The sequence below is a fragment of the Vipera ursinii genome, assembly GCF_947247035.1.
Source record: "Vipera ursinii genome assembly, chromosome: 3".
Lineage (NCBI taxonomy): Eukaryota > Metazoa > Chordata > Lepidosauria > Squamata > Viperidae > Vipera > Vipera ursinii.
Window position 1 is genome coordinate 91325450 of NC_139516.1, and position 16326 is coordinate 91341775.

Sequence of the window (16326 nt, forward strand, 5' to 3'; positions counted from 1 at the left end):
GTTTGTTTATTTATTTATTTATTTATTTATTTATTTATTTATTTATTTATTTATTTGCTGTTCCCCCATCTTATCAGCTCCATGTATCTTTCTTGATCTTCCTCTTCCTCACAATTTCTCTCCTTTTATTTTCTTGTATTTGTTTTGCAGTTCAGTTCTCATTCATTCTCACTCTATACGGCTACATCAATTTGACACATCTTTTTCATAGCCGTCACTTACTTTTATATTCGGTTTATCATCCTTTCACTCCTGACCATCTCTTCTTCTTTCATCCCACATAAACGATCTGCTCAAAACCGTTGGTTGTGTATTCTCATCACTCTCGTTCTTGGAAATTCTCTTAACTCTTTCATCATAAGCAATTAAAATCATGTGAGCTGGCATCTTTAATTTATAGGCTCCTTCAAGGCAAACTATTATTTCTCTCAACCCACAAACTATATGTGGATAGGAATGTCATATATCTGGTTTCTATCAGGTTCCTGCCAAAGCATTAAGTATACCAAATAACATTCAAAGGTGGGTTTTGTTTTCTTGTCATTTTCAATGCTACATTCTATCTGCCATTGGTCAGGGGGACGAGGGAGGGGGAGAAAGCTACCACTTATAGTCCTGAGGGCTGAATCATTAAGTGATGTAGATACAGGTTGCTTGGAGTATATTAGACCAATGTTACCACAATGTATTGACAGAGGATCTCCACATTAGCAATTTATAGTGTCAGTGAACCATCCCTATGGAGATAAATCTCTAGTGCAGGCAGGCTTTAGATCACCAGAGTGATGGCTAGTTGATGTTATAAATCACTAGTATGGAAATGCTCACAATGATTAGCAAATGGAAACTAAACTCTTGGAATATATCAACTGTTAGCTATGGAAGGTGAAATTGCCTGCACATATAACACACCTGTGGCAGGAAGACCTGGCTGTTGTTGTACGTTTCTCAGTTTTCTTTGCCATCTTCCCAGGAGACTGAATGCTGAGATAGCATTCTCACTTCTCCTTACATTTCTCCTTGCACTTATCTTTACATTCCTATAAGCAAACCCTGAAAAACAATTAGAGAGACTAATTAGTCCACAATTGTTAAATATCTAATGATTATTACATTATTTTGATGTTATTCTAGGAAGAAAAATATATTCAGTTCCTTCTAATCCTCCTCCTTTCCCCCTTCCTCTCTCCTTCTCCCTCCCTCCCTCCCTCTCTCTCTCTCTCTCTCTCTCTCTCTCTCTCTCACACACACACACACACAAACAAACACACACACAAACACACACACACACACACACACACACACACATGGAGGGGGGGTGGGAGAGAGAGAGAGATATTATTCTATTGAGAGCCTTGTGAGGAAGCTTATATTCAGCTGGCTGCAACTTCCTTAGTGATTTTCATGGCTAAATGGTGGCTCTGAATCAATGTCTAATTGTTCTTGGTCTAACATCCAACAGATGTGCAAATGTAGAACAAATGTTCAGATCTATCCAAACACCAAATATGTAATTAATAAATTTCCCATTGCTTGTGTGATGGTAATTTTTAAAAAGTCGCCAAGCAGCAAATGTTGTTTTCTTATAAATGAACAAAGCATGCTAATTTTTTTGCGGTACTTATAAAGCTTACATATTTTTTAAGCTTGTCGATCGGAAGGTCGGCAGTTTGGCGGGTCGAATCCCGAGTGCCGCATAACAGAGTGAGCGCCTGTTACTCGTCCCAGCTTCTGCCAACCTAGCAGTTCGAAAGCACGTAAAAATGCAAGTAGAAAAATAGGGACCACTACAGTGGGAAGGTAACAGCGTTCCGTGCGCCTTTGGCGTCTAGTCATGCTGGCCACATGACCACGGAGACGTCCTCGGACAAGCGCTGGCTCTTCGGCTTTGAAACGGAGATGAGCACCGGCCCCTAGAGTCGGAAACGACTAGCACGCATGTGCGGGGGAACCTTTACCTTTACCTTTTTATCCTGTTTTCAATGGATATATTTTTAAAACAAGCCAAGTTACAAAGAAGATTTCACAAGTTTAACCTGGATGACATTAAAGAAGATTGGATGAAACCATGGACTACTGTCTACCAAAAAGTCATATTGGAGGCGGGAGGGGGGGCATTAAGAAAAGCACAGTGTTGGATGCAACATGATAAATATTCCTCTCTTTTGTACATGCCTGTGTTGGTGCTGCACATGCAAAGGGACAGGTCTTCAAACACACTGTCCAGTGTCCACCATCTTCTTTCTTTTACTCATATAATTCTGCCATTGTGTTATGAAGGGATTGAAGACATAGGGTTATGAGATGGGCAAAATAAGAGAATGAGATGGGCATTGTCCAACTGAAGATATTTCAGAATGGAGAAGGCATCATAATACCAATATTATTATCAAACACTATGTCAGAGCATGGACAGTCTTATTGCACAGAGGTAACCCAGGAGTAAATACAGTACATGGTGGTTCGTATTTAAATGGTGGTTTATATTACAGTATCTACAAATATACACTACAAACAAGATACATACATATGGTGATAATTCAGCAAACTCCAATACACAGCAATTACAACTGGGAACAGATGAGACAGAACATCTCCAGCAAGGCCTTCCCTTTTTTACTCAAGCTCTTAAAGAGATACAGACTCCTGAGTCATTCCTAACATCGCATCATTCATCTCACATTATACAAGCTGGTTAACTTCTAAATCATTATCTTGACACACTATCTCCTATGTCAGGCAGCATTTTAAAAATGTGATAGACTACTAGCACAGTGTAACTATTTTTGTTAAAAATGAGGAACAGCCTTTCAAGTCGATGCACCCATTTACATCCCATCATACAAAGAAAACTTTACAAGGAGAACTTTGGAGAAACAGGGAAGATTCTGGCAACCTTTTGAATACTCTGGATCTTCAGGGTAGATTTTAAGTAATTTTAAGGTTAGGCTGCAATGAACTGAATTACCTTTCTCCATGTTCTGCTGATAGAAGTAGTTCCATCAGGATAAAGACTTAATTGGATACACTCCATTATCAATTATTAAACCCCATTTTTATTTTTAGTATGTTCCAATTCAAATATTGGAAAGATTAAAATATTTGGAGTACTTATATTGGTTTCATTGTAGATTGCAGCATGACTGTCTTCTTTTGTGATCTAAAGCTTGAAATTTAAAGGACTGAAAAGGGCTGAATCTTTCAGTCTTTACTTATATTAAATTCAAGGGACATTTATTTAATATTGCTGTTCTTTATCCCATTCTCCTCTCCAAAAAAATCATTATCCAAACAATACAAGTTGCTTCATAACTTCCCCGGGAGCAAACTTTTCTATTTTGGAGCAGCATCTGGATATAATTTCAAACGTAATTTTGAAAAAGCAAACCAAACGATTCTAAACAAAATTAACCCAGATCTGCAAAATAGTCTTGCAATAAACGTTTCCTACTGCTAGCTTTGTTCTCTTCTGAAATGTTTGTTTCCATAGCTATAGGACCTTTTTAACTAACCCCAAAATAAAGTGAAAGCATGGAAAACTAAAGCAAAAATAATTTTAAAAAAATATTTACATTTAAGATGTACAAGCTGTACAGATATGTTCTTCTTCTAGTACTGATGATGTTACCTAGTTTGGTAATGAAATGTCTTCAAGAAAACAACTGACCTCAAGAGCCCACCAAGCACCCCTCATTTCAACTCTGAGCTACAAACATTCTCCTTTATTGATCTTCCTCTTCCTTCCTCCTCTAATGCCACAGCTGTCTGTTATTTGAGAACTGGTTCTGCTAGGCATTTGTTCTTGGTAACATGTAGGGCTCACTAGATCCAGGCATTCCTCTTCCCAGAGCGATTTATGTCAGTCATTCTCTTTCTTATGGGATTCGCAAATAAAGCTGCTGAAGGCAATAAAGGCACAGGTCTAGATCAATATACAAATAATCTTCTATTGACTGGCCAGATTGGAAATGAGTGAGGCCAGAGAAATCAATAGGAAATCCCATGGGGTATGTTGCTTCATGGGAACATGAGCCGTTGCTGATGGAAATACTTCAAGACTTGGGTGCAATTGCTAATCATTAATCCTTCATGTTCTTTTTCTCATTAAGGTACACTAGAAATCTTTCTTTGTTTATGCATAATTGTATTTAGTGAAACAAATGATACATTATAAGCAAAACTGTTTTGATGATTTAAATTAAAATAATTAACTCCCACTATTTGAATTCAAAGGATGTTCAAGCTGAGTTACTGCTGTAACAGCCTGTTGAGCCAATACGTTGCTTTCTAAAGCTATTATGTAGTATTAACAAATTCTGTGATAAAATGAAGCATTTCAGTATGGAGAAAGGAGAAACAAATTCTAGCCCTTTTCATCATTCCTTTCATTCTTTGATCATCAATTTTTAAAACACATAAATGAATACTATTAGCTCAATAAATGGGAAGAGAAAATTGAGGGGAAAATACTCAGCAGAAAATTGGGCATCTTAATTTCAAATGAGATAAGTTTACCATTTTTTCTTGAGTGCAACCAAAAGTCTCAGCCTTCTGAAACACTGTACCCTCCAAGATTTATTTGGTCCTGACCCTGTGGACATTTCAGAAAGCTTTTTTAAAAAGTGGTATTTCTCCAAGTGTAGAAGTCGAGAGATTACTTGGGTTCATAAGTTGCTATTCTCAGTTGCTATTCTATATATGTACAATGTATGATTGTATTACTGTTGATTTGTGTTTTTAACTTTATAACCACTATCGAAAAACACTATCTCAAGATTGGCGCCAACGAAAATAGATTAAAAATAGTTTTAAAAATAAACACATTTTTCTGTGGTTGGTCACATAGTCATATTTAGAGTAGATTTGGCATTTTTATCCACCTGTTGAGTCATTCCCAAGAACCTGGGGTAGGCAGATGCTGTTGTTTAATGGTGTTAAGGCTTGGGTGTCAAACTCAATCGTGTCACATAACGTATTGTGATGTGTCGCAATGTTTTTTGCCTCTGCGGAGCCAGGGTGGGAATGGCCTGCACGTGACACATGCAGCCCGCAGGCCACCAGTTTAATACCCCTGTATTAAGGGTTTTGTCACAGGATGTAAGCTGCTCTAAGTAAAGCTGCCTTTTGCAATTGTGTGAAGGTGATTTTGTCAATGCCAATGGTGTTCGAGTGGTGCTCCATTTGTTTTGGGATTGCACCCAAGGCACCTGTTGCTACTGGTGCTATCTTTGTTTTCTTTTGCTACAGTCATTCTACATCTATTTGTGGATCTTTATACTGTGTTAGTTAGGGACGCGGTGGCTCAGTGGGTTAGGACGCTGAACTTGTCGATCGGAAGGTCGGCAGTTTGGCGGGTCGAATCCCGAGTGCCGCGTAGCAGAGTGAGCGCCTGTTACTTGTCCCAGCTTCTGCCCACCTAGCAGTTCGAAAGCATGTAAAAATGCAAGTAGAAAAATAGGGACCACTACGGTGGGAAGGTAACAGCGTTCCGTGTGCCTTTGGCGTCTAGTCATGCCGGCCACATGACCATGGAGATGTCCTCGGACAAGCGCTGGCTCTTCGGCTATGAAACGGAGATGAGCACCGGCCCCTAGAGTCGGAAACGACTAGCACGCATGTGCGGGGGAACCTTTACCTTTACCTTTATACTGTGTTAGGGACGCAGTGGCTCAGAGGGTTAGGATGCTGAGCTTGTCGATGAGAAGTTTGGCAGTTTGGCAGGTTGAATCCCGAGTGCCACGTAACAGAGTGAGCGCCTGTTACTTGTCCCAGCTTTTGCCAACCTAGCAGTTCAAAAGCACGTAAAATGCAAGTAGAAAAATAGGGACCACTACGCGCCTTTGGCGTCTAGTCATGCCGGCCACATGACCACGGAGACGTCCTCCGACAAGCGCTGGCTCTTCGGCTTTGAAACGGAGATGAGCACTGGCCCCTAGAGTCGGAAATGACTAGCACGCATGTGCGGGGGAACCTTTACCTTTACCTTATACTGTGTTACCTTATTTAATTACTTATTTAAGTAAATCTAAATATTTAAGTAAATAAATACTGGGCAATCTGCAGTAAAATATCAAAATATAAAACAGTATATAAAAATTAAAATGTTAGAATTAAAAATTTAAATATAAAAATTAAATCTTCAGTTTTCTCTCTTCTGTGGAGTCATTCGTGCTATTGATGCTTTCTTCAAATGTTTTTGCTCTGTCCTTGCTCTGTCAATGTTGGTGGGGGTGTTAAGAGGGTAAGTTTTCATTATGTCTTCTGACTTGTCTGAAGACTCGCCCAGGCAGGTGCCAGAAGTCCACTGATTTGGAGGCACACATATATACTCTTGAGGTATGCAGTGAAAGTAAAACTTTATTCTGTATTCTTGGCAGCCGTGACCCAGCTTCCTCTGATACTGCATTTGTGAAGAAATAAGTGTCTTTTTGCAGCAAATCCATATATATATATATATATATATATATATATATATATATATATATATATATATATATATATACCTTTGGTCATTCGGGTTTTTTCCCGCGTAGAAATGAAGGTGTAGGCGCAACGTTTCGACGCAATCCCATCCGTCATCATCAGGCTGGTGGCTTCTGCTTCCTTCTTCTGGGAGAAGCATGTGGTAGTGGCTGTTTGTTCCTCTTTTTTAAACTGCCAGAGGGGGTGTGTTCTGTGGTTGGAGGTGTGCTCTCTATTGGGTAGGGGATTAAGTGTGTTCTGATTGGGTGGGAGTGTGTTTTGAATGGTGGGTGTGTTCTGATTGGGTGGGGGTGTGTTTTGAGTGGATGGGCTGGTCTCAGCTGCCAGCCTTAGACCTGAGATGGTGAGTTGTGCTGCTTTTGTTCGGCTTCGTGTTTGTGGTGGTGCCATGTTTTTATAGTGGGTGTCAGTTTGCTTATTGTATGGTTTGGAGGGGTTTAAAGTGGCTGATGTTGCAGCTGTAGTTAGGTTTCTGTTTTGTGGTTGTGCGTCGTTATCATTGTGGGTTCGGATTTGCTTTTTGAATGGTTGTCTGGTGGTGATGTCATGTGATGTTATCATGAGTTTGGGTCTGGTATCATTCTTGGTGGTTGGGACTCGTCTGTCAATCAAGGCGGGTTTCCAAATGGCTGGTAGGCGAGAGGTATCATCTCATTTGTTCATGCTGTGGGGGCGTTTTTCTATCTCAATGGCTTCTCTGATTGTTCTGTTGTTAAAATGTTCGATTTTGGCGATAGTTTTGGTTTTTTTAAAATCAATTTCATGTCCTGTGGCTTCAAAGTGTTGGACCAGGGATGAAGTTTGTTCTCCCTTTCTGAGTGAGTTTTTGTGCTCTTCAATGCGTGCACTTATTCTTCTGTTGGTCTGTCCGATGTATGTGGTGGGGCAGGTGGTGCATGGGATTTCGTATACTCCTTGGTTTTCTAACCCAATTGTGTCTTTGGGGTTTCTTAGGATGGTGGATATTTTTCTGTCTGTGTAGAATGCTGTTTTGATGTTGTGTTTTTGGAGGATCTTGCTGATTCTGTCTGTGGTTCCTTTTAAGTATGGGAGGAGGGCTTTGTCATTTTCTTGTTCTCTGTCTTGGGTTTTTGTGGGTGTCTCTCTTCGGATTAAGTTGGTAATCGTGTTTCTTTGGAATCCATTGGCTGTTAGTACATTAGTGAGAGTGTGTAGTTCAGTTTTTAGGTGTTGTTCGTCAGCTAGGTGTTTTGTTCTGGAGATGAGTGTCTTGGCTACGGAGTTGATCTGTGCTGGGTGGTGGTGTGAGAGTGCGTTCAGATAGCGGTTTGTGTGTGTGTTTTTTATGGTAGATAGTGTGTCCTAGGGAGCCGTTGGATTTCTTGTAGACTAAGACATCAAGGAAGGGGAGTTGATTGTTAGCTTCTGTTTCCATGGTGAATTGTATTTTGGGGTGTAGGCTATTGAGGTGTGTGAGGAAGTCATCCAGTTTTTCTTTGCCGTGTGGCCAGATTACGAAGGTGTCATCTACGTATCTGAGCCAGAGTTTGGGTTTGTGGTTTGATTTTTCTAGAGCGAGAGTTTCAAAGTGTTCCATGTAGAGGTTTGCGATGACAGGTGAAAGGGGTGATCCCATGGGTGCTCCTTCCATTTGTTTGTATCTTTGTCCATTGTAGATGAAGTATGTGTTGGATAGGCAGTGGTTGGTCAGATCTAGGATGTGTTTTGGGGGGTTGTATTTATTTCGGATAGCTGTCAAGGCTTCTTTGATTGGCACTTGGGTGAAGAGGGATATGACATCAAAGCTCACAAGTAGGTCACAGGGCTGTAAGTTTAGTTTACTTATGATCTCTATGAATTGGAATGATTTTGTACATGTGAGGTGATGGAATTTGCGTAAGGCTGTAGTTGTTTGGCAAGAAATTTGGCTAGATTTTGTAGAGGTGAGCCTATGGAGCTGACTATGGGTCTGAGTGGGGTTCCTTCTTTGTGTATCTTGGGTAGACCATAGAGCTTAGGACATCTGGATGATTTTTCTCTGGGAATGATTGTTTGCTGGATCTGTTCACTGATGGGGGTGGCTTTTATTTTGGATTTTGTGGTTTTTTCCAGGTAGGTGGTGGGATCTGTCTTGAGGAGTTTGTATGTGGAGTCTTGGAGTAGGTTGGATAATTTGGTATGGTAGTCAGATGAGTTCATTACTACCATGGCATTGCCTTTGTCTGCTGGCAGAATGATTATGCTGGTGTCTTTTTTTAGGTTAAATACACCCCCACCCAATCAGAACACACCCACCATTCAAAACACACTCCCACCCAATCAGAACACACTTAATCCCCTACCCAATCAGAGCACACCTCCAACCACAGAACACACCCCCTCTGGCAGTTTAAAAAAGAGGAACAAACAGCCACTACCACATGCTTCTCCCAGAAGAAGGAAGCAGAAGCCACCAGCCTGATGATGACGGATGGGATTCCGTCGAAACGTTGCGCCTACACCTTCATTTCTACGCGGGAAAAAACCCGAATGACCAAAGGTCCACATACAGACATACAGACACCCGCGAAAACCTCAGAATATATATATATATATATATATATATATATATATATATATATATATATATATATATATATATATATGTCTTCCTTACTCAGAGAATGATCTAGTTTTCATCACAATAAGCTGTGATGAATCATGGCTTGTTGAACGCTGCCCAATTGACAAGATTCACATGTCATATTGAGCCAGGAAAATCTTGCAACTCATGGGTTTATACACCTTTCTGAGGAAAGCCAAACAACACTTCAGTATAATTTAATTTAGTTTAGTTTAATACAATACTGTATGTAATATATTTAATAGGGTATTGTTATAAAATCATTTTGCTACAAAAGTACTTTTTCACTATATTTCAATTATGCTTTTAATATATGTTTAGGAGACAAATAGGTTTTTAACATTGTGCATACTTTTGGGTGGCTTTACATTTAAATAAACTAGTAAAACTTGCAAGATGTAATCATATTAGTTTATTATGCTGCAAAACAACAAAGCAATTTGTTGTGCCTTAAAGAGCAACAAAAGTATTAGGAATCATGAGATTTCCTGTTATTCTTATAAAGTCGGAAAACTGCAAGAAAAGTGCAGATAAAATGCTCAATTAATGGGTCATTTTTTTTACTATTTTTCTTAATGGAATTTTTGCATTAATATATGTCGGGATACTGCATATGAATCGCAGTTGGTTTGATGTGGCTACAAAATGTTGGCTTGCAAGATAGTATCTACATTAGAAATGCTCCTTTGCATAGACTAGTGCAAGTAGGCTTGGGAATATAAGTGGTCCTTGACTTATGACCACAACTGAGCCTAAAATTTCTCTTGCTAAGTGAGACATTTGTTGAGATTTGCTCCATTTTACAACCTTTCTTGCCACAGTTGTTAAGTGAATTACTGCAGTTGTTAAGTTAGTAAACACGGTTGATAAGTGAATCTGGCTTCCCCCATTGACTTTGCTTGTCAGAAAGTCGCAAAAGGGGATCACGTGACCTGGGACACTGCAAACCACCATAAATATGAGTCAGTTGCCAAGCGTCTGAATTTTGATCACATGACCATGGGGATGCCACAATGGTAGTAAGTGTGAAAAATGGTCATAACTCACTTTTTTCAGTGCTGTTGTAAACTTTGAATGGTCAATAAACAAACTGTTGAATGTTGAGGACTACCTGCACAAGTGGGCTTTTGCTTGTGCTTCTACCTAAATGAACCAAAGCTTCTGGTATTATTCCCTTTAGTAAAGATTGCTACATGTGGCCTAATTAGAACTAATGCTGGGAACCTAGTCTAGACCTTCTGTATCTTCTTAAAAAGCATCAGTTGACAAAGCTGTGAGGGACAGCAGAGGTCTATGCACTCATGGATACATCTGGCAACGAGCGCTGCATATAATATACTGCAAATTGGAATTTAAAAGATTAAACGGTAAAGAGAAATTTTGCAATGTAAGAGGAGTAAATGCTAAAGAGGAAAGTATAGTAGAGAGGAATATAAGAAAGGAATATAAGAAAAGATAGAAAAACAGATGGGTTGTGTGTCTCTGCAACTCAGAAATGGGAAGGGTGTAATAAAACTGAATCAAGGTAATTTGAATACATGGAAAGGCATTGATGTATACATTCAGGAAAGTATATTTTATGAAAAGAAAAAACTAAAATGTATGTTACAATCTATGAATTTGTGTCATCTAGGTTAGGAGTAGATATGAACGTAGTTATCCATTAGATAATTACAGCCAGTAAATGGAGATAATAAAAGAAACAGATGAATTACGGGGACAAATTGTGCAACATTCTGGATAAATACAATTCAAGAGAAAATAGTATCTGCTAGCTGACATGAACAGTTGACCGGGAGTAAGAAACCTAAGAAATGAACAAAAATGGGGATTGCTGGGTGAGTATTTCCTTCGAGAAAAGGTCAGTTTCAATTACATGCTTTAAACATAATTTTTATTTATGTTTGTTTATTTATTCATGCACACTGTGATGACTAGCACCTTAAAAACATTATTTATTTGAATGTTTCTGATTAAAATTGGAGAGAATTAGTGAAGGATGATGAGAGGCCACTTTTTGATGGAAGAGAATTGATCAGTGGGGAAACTGGACATGAAAGAATAGAATGAAAATAATTTTACAGAATGGTATCATGGGACTTAATATCAAAGAATGGAACAATTGTCCAAGAAGAAAAGATTGAAAAGAAATTTGCAAATGCTGTGAAAGTATTGGAAAATGGTAAGGCTGCAGAGGTAGATCACACAATTCATGAACTATTAAAATATGGATGTGGTTTGCTTATGGAAGAGCTATAGAAATTATTTAACACATATCAAGACCGCATCATTGTCTTATCTTTGGAAGGAAGCCATTATTGTTCCCCTATACAGAGAGAAGGGTAATCAGAATAAAAGCAAAAAAAAAAAGCTACTGGGAAGTGTATGGAAAAATTTTGACTGAAAGTATAAAACAGCTGATTATGAGCAGAATTTGAGAATGACAATATAGTTTTGTGCTAGACAGAATGTGTGGGGTTTTGTTTTTTTGCTCTTCAGAGATCATTGAGAAATGTTTTGATGTTATGTTTCTTAGAGAAATTGGTTCAATTCTGGAGTATTTTGCATGAATATGTAATTGAAGATTGGTTAGCCAGTGTAATAACAATGGCATAAGATAAAAGTATAATTTATGAGAATGGAATATTTAGCAATTGGTTCAGCATGAGCCAGGAGGAAAACAAAGGCTGTGGTGTCTTCATGGTTATTTAATGTATTTATAAATGTGTAAAAAATAACGTGTGCTGGTACTAAAACTGTACTGTTTGGGGATATAAATGTATATGTACTTTTGTATGCAGATTGTGCTGGATTGTTAGCTGAAAAGCTAAACAATTTTAAAGAGATGTTACATTGTAGGATGCAATGAAAGTCTAAGTGAATATTTGCAAATTATACACAAATGGCAAAAAATAAAAAATACAACTCAACCATTAAATAACTTTGTGTACCCTGACAGAATGTTTAGTGAATGCCAGTAGAAGGGTAATAAGTAATATGTAGTCTGTTGCAAGCAATGAATGCTTGTTGAAAGAAGCAAAGATGTGCATGTACTAAACATGCTTCTGCCCACTTTGTTATTTGGAAATCAGAATTAGCTTTATTAGGAGAAAACATAAACTGAAGATTGGGATTGGGGTACGTATGTGAGGTATGACAAAATAATACAAGAATAAATGAACACATTGCCTTCGATATGTACAGAATGTAAAAGTGAGTAACCAGGAGAAAATAAGTATATTGAACTGGTTGAGTCATAGAGACAGAATGAATAACAATTGAATCATGAAATAAATTTATAAAGAAAAAAGTTTAGGAAAAAGAACCAAAAAAGCGGTGGCTGGATAGAATTAAAGAGAATTTTAAAAAGAGAAAGATGAACACTTTAAAGAATAAGGGAAAGCACATGAAGCTGTGTATGGATATGGTGAAAGCCACAATGGTTTGCAAGTTTAGAAAGATTTGGAGATGTAGACATAGTACATGTGTTGATGCAAACTAAATTTAGCTAATTTTTGTTTCACCTTAAACACTGATGGTTTTAGCTATATATTCTTTTCTTTTTCTTACATTTTTTTAATTTATTGGGTATGCTATTTCTTGCTCCTTTTCTGAGCTGCATTGCCTATCCAAAATGGAATAGTTTTATAGCATTGATAGGTATGTGTCTATTGTACATATGAGGTTTAGTCAGAACAAGCAACATCAGGGAAAGATTTATTGGCTAGGAAAAACAGAAAAATAGGTTCTTTTTCAGTTTCAGGTAATGCATACAAAACACAGAGAAGCATACACAGTTGGGGTAACAACATCATAATATAAAGGAAACTGTAAACCGAGTGAGGACAGGAATGTCAGACAAGCAAGGAGCTAATAAAATAGCAACCAAATATCTAATCTAAATTCAGGAAAAGAAGCAACCAAAAAACAGAACTATGGAAATTACCACTGCGACAGAAAATTGAGATTAACACAGCAGGATCCATATATAAAAAACTGGTGCATATTAAGAGTATGAAGCTGAGGAATTCGTACTGATGGACAGTTGCCAAACACTTTGACAGAGCTGGTAATTTGGAAGTATCAATTTTCAAGACTGTCAAAGACAGCCATCTATAATAAGAAAGGTAAGAGAAAGGAAGTCTGCCATATTACTCTGCGGTATTAAAAATGTGTAAGAAAACTATTCATTGATACATAAGTACTGTACTGTACATTCTTATTTTCTCAAGACATCATGGAAATTCACATCTCCAGCCCAGCAGACTTGACCAATGGGATTTAGAACCTAGACCAGGGGTATTTTATGACTTGTGGACTTCAACTCCCAGAATTCCTGAGCCAGCCATGCTTGCTTAGGAATTCTGGGAGTTGAAGTCCACAAGTCATAAAAGAGCCAAGGTTGCCTACACCCTGACCTAGACAAATAGAAGATGTGAAAATATATCTTCTAAATTTCTTCTAGAAAAGAGAAGGAGAGGATGAACAGCAGCAAGACGGAGGGACACAGTTACAGTGGCAACTAAGTGCAATGTTGAAAGATCTGAAAGATCAGGAGAAGGAGACAGCACCATGGAGAAAATCTATGCATGTAGTCACTAGGAGTCGAAACAACTTGATGGCATATAATCAACAATCAGAAAAATTCTTCTAGTAATCTTTTTTTTAAAAAAACAAAACAATAAAACACACCACCTTGGCAACTTTTTCTCATCATAAACCTTTCTCCCTAATCCAGGAAGAAATAAATTATTTAAAATAAAATGCTCTCTGGAATTTGAACTGGTCAATTGTGTCTTCCAATTTTTTTTCCCAGTTATAGAATTACACTCAAAGATTTAATCCATGGGGAAAACCTGATTTTTGTGCAACCCGAAGCTGCCACCATTCTTGTTAGCATACCTATTTCGGTCAGTATAGCTTTTGTGAAAAAGAACAGATTGTTTTAATTGAGAAATTTGTTATTTATATTAATATATTTTTATTAGCTGGTGATTTCATTTCCAGGGTGATAAGCACTTCATCAGAATTTGCTATTGTGGGGAACGATATTCATTTGTGGTACTACTGGCACTGTTTTTCTTGGACTGTATCTGAATCTGAAAAGGTACGTAAAAATAAATTGTAATCCCACATGTATATCTGATATGTACAGATTCCCATGTATTTGGAAAGAGAACAGCACTAAGGATAAAAATGACTAAACTTAGTTGTTCCATCTGTATTTTTAAATGTTCAAATGAAATTTCATTATATCGTGTGGATTATTGGGAGATACCAATAAATAATTTTGCTAACATTTAATAGTTGTAATATAGTGTCTATATAGGACAGGAAGGCCTGGAGGAACGTTGTCCATGGGGTCGCGATGGGTTGGACACGACTTTGCAATTAACAACAAAGTGTCTATATGCACGTTATACTGAAATTAACTTACTTCCTTCCTCCCTCCCTCCCTTCATTCCTTCCACCTTGACTTTCTCCTTGCCTAAACTAGACAACAACTTACTCTCTTCAATAGCTTTCTATATGTCCCACTAACTCTGAGAAAGTACATCCAAGGCGAATGGACTGACTCCTAACTTCTTAGCAACTTCTCAGCTGGGCAATTGTGGGAGGTGAAGTCCAAGCACAGACTGAGGAAGTCTGCCCCAACTCTTCCAGGAGCAACTGATCTTCCCACACGCTTAGCGCAATACTTGACATTCAAACTGAAGCACTGTTTTTAAAAATACGTATATAGTTTGGCTGCAAATGTTGGTAAATGGGTTAAGATTCACAGCAGTATATAACAGCTTGGCTCCACTTCACTGACAATTCCATATTGTGTGGCCTCATCAAGTTCAGATCAAATTGTGAAAAGTGCAGGGGAAATGAGGCAAGGGACATAAGAACCCTATAAGACTCGAATGTATAAATCACAGAGAAATTGCTCTGCATTTGGACAGAGCAAGATAAATAATAACATTCAGATAACTTCTTCTACATCCAGGAAATTTTTATTTTGTTGGTGAATTGTAATTCGTTTGTAGTGATTTTTTTTTAAAAAAATGATCATTATTTACATGACCTTATTTAATCTATATTTTGTGGGATTATTTTGCAGTTTATTGTAGTATAATATTTTTATAATTACATTATCCTTAGTTGTGTTGAGCACCACTAAATGGTATGCAAATGTACACAAACCAGCAGTAACAAATTAGTTTCTAACCAAAATTAAACATTTGTCGAATTTGACTACAGGCTGAGCATGAATATGTAAAATCAGTGGGATTTAAACAGTTTAACCTTATCTGAAACATACAATTCAGTTTAATATCAATATCAAGGTTGCTCACTGGATACTGGTGCTGTGGAAACAATAAGAGTTTATATAAAATTCGGAAACAAGTCCCAACAATCTCAGAGAATTCATTTTATTAAATAAGTATCCCTTCTGAACTGGGGGAGGGGGGGCTCACAGATCCCTGGCTTTTAAAACTGATCAGGCTGTAACCAGCAAATTTCAGCCGCAGAACATTTTCGCATGCCTTTAATTTCAGTGAAAATATACAGTTATCTACATTTCTAACCCAGAAATCATTAAGACTTTAAAATGCTTAACTTGAATAGTGTGGTGGCAGATGATTTGTTGGCTATTCATCCCACTAGATTAAAAAGAGAAAAAAAAAGAGAGAGAGAAAAGAATCTATAGTTCTAGACTATATAAAGCAGGCTGTTGCCTAGGAAAACTCATCATTTGATTTCAAACCAATCAGAAATGAATTAAGAAAGCAATATGCACATGTGACATGATCAGTAGTGAACGGTACATCGTAGGCTTAGACGTGAGAGGGGTGATCCATCCCTTTGCAGATCACTGATTCTGTCTTCGTTAAGGAGAAACCGTTTGGGGAGGGGCCCCCCCTCTGTGGTAGCACGTAGAGTAAAACTCACAGGCAACCGTGTCCAAAGCTTTATTTAATAAAGGGAATGCAAACTTGGGCTGGTCTTTTAAAATCGCTTAATGGCTACAGAACGTCCAAGAAAAAGGTGTGTGTGTGGGGGGGGGGCTTTGAAGTTGGAGCCCTAAAAACAAAACAAAACAAAAACACCTTTCGACAGGTTTCCTTTAAAGCACTCGAGACCAAACGTTCGGGTCGTTCAGACGGACGCCTAAAACAAGCGGCCGATGCCGGAGACGGCGAAGTGGAGCTACCTTCGCGCTGGAGCCCCTCGGCTTTAGGACCGCTCGGAGCGCTCCGCTCTGGAGGTAG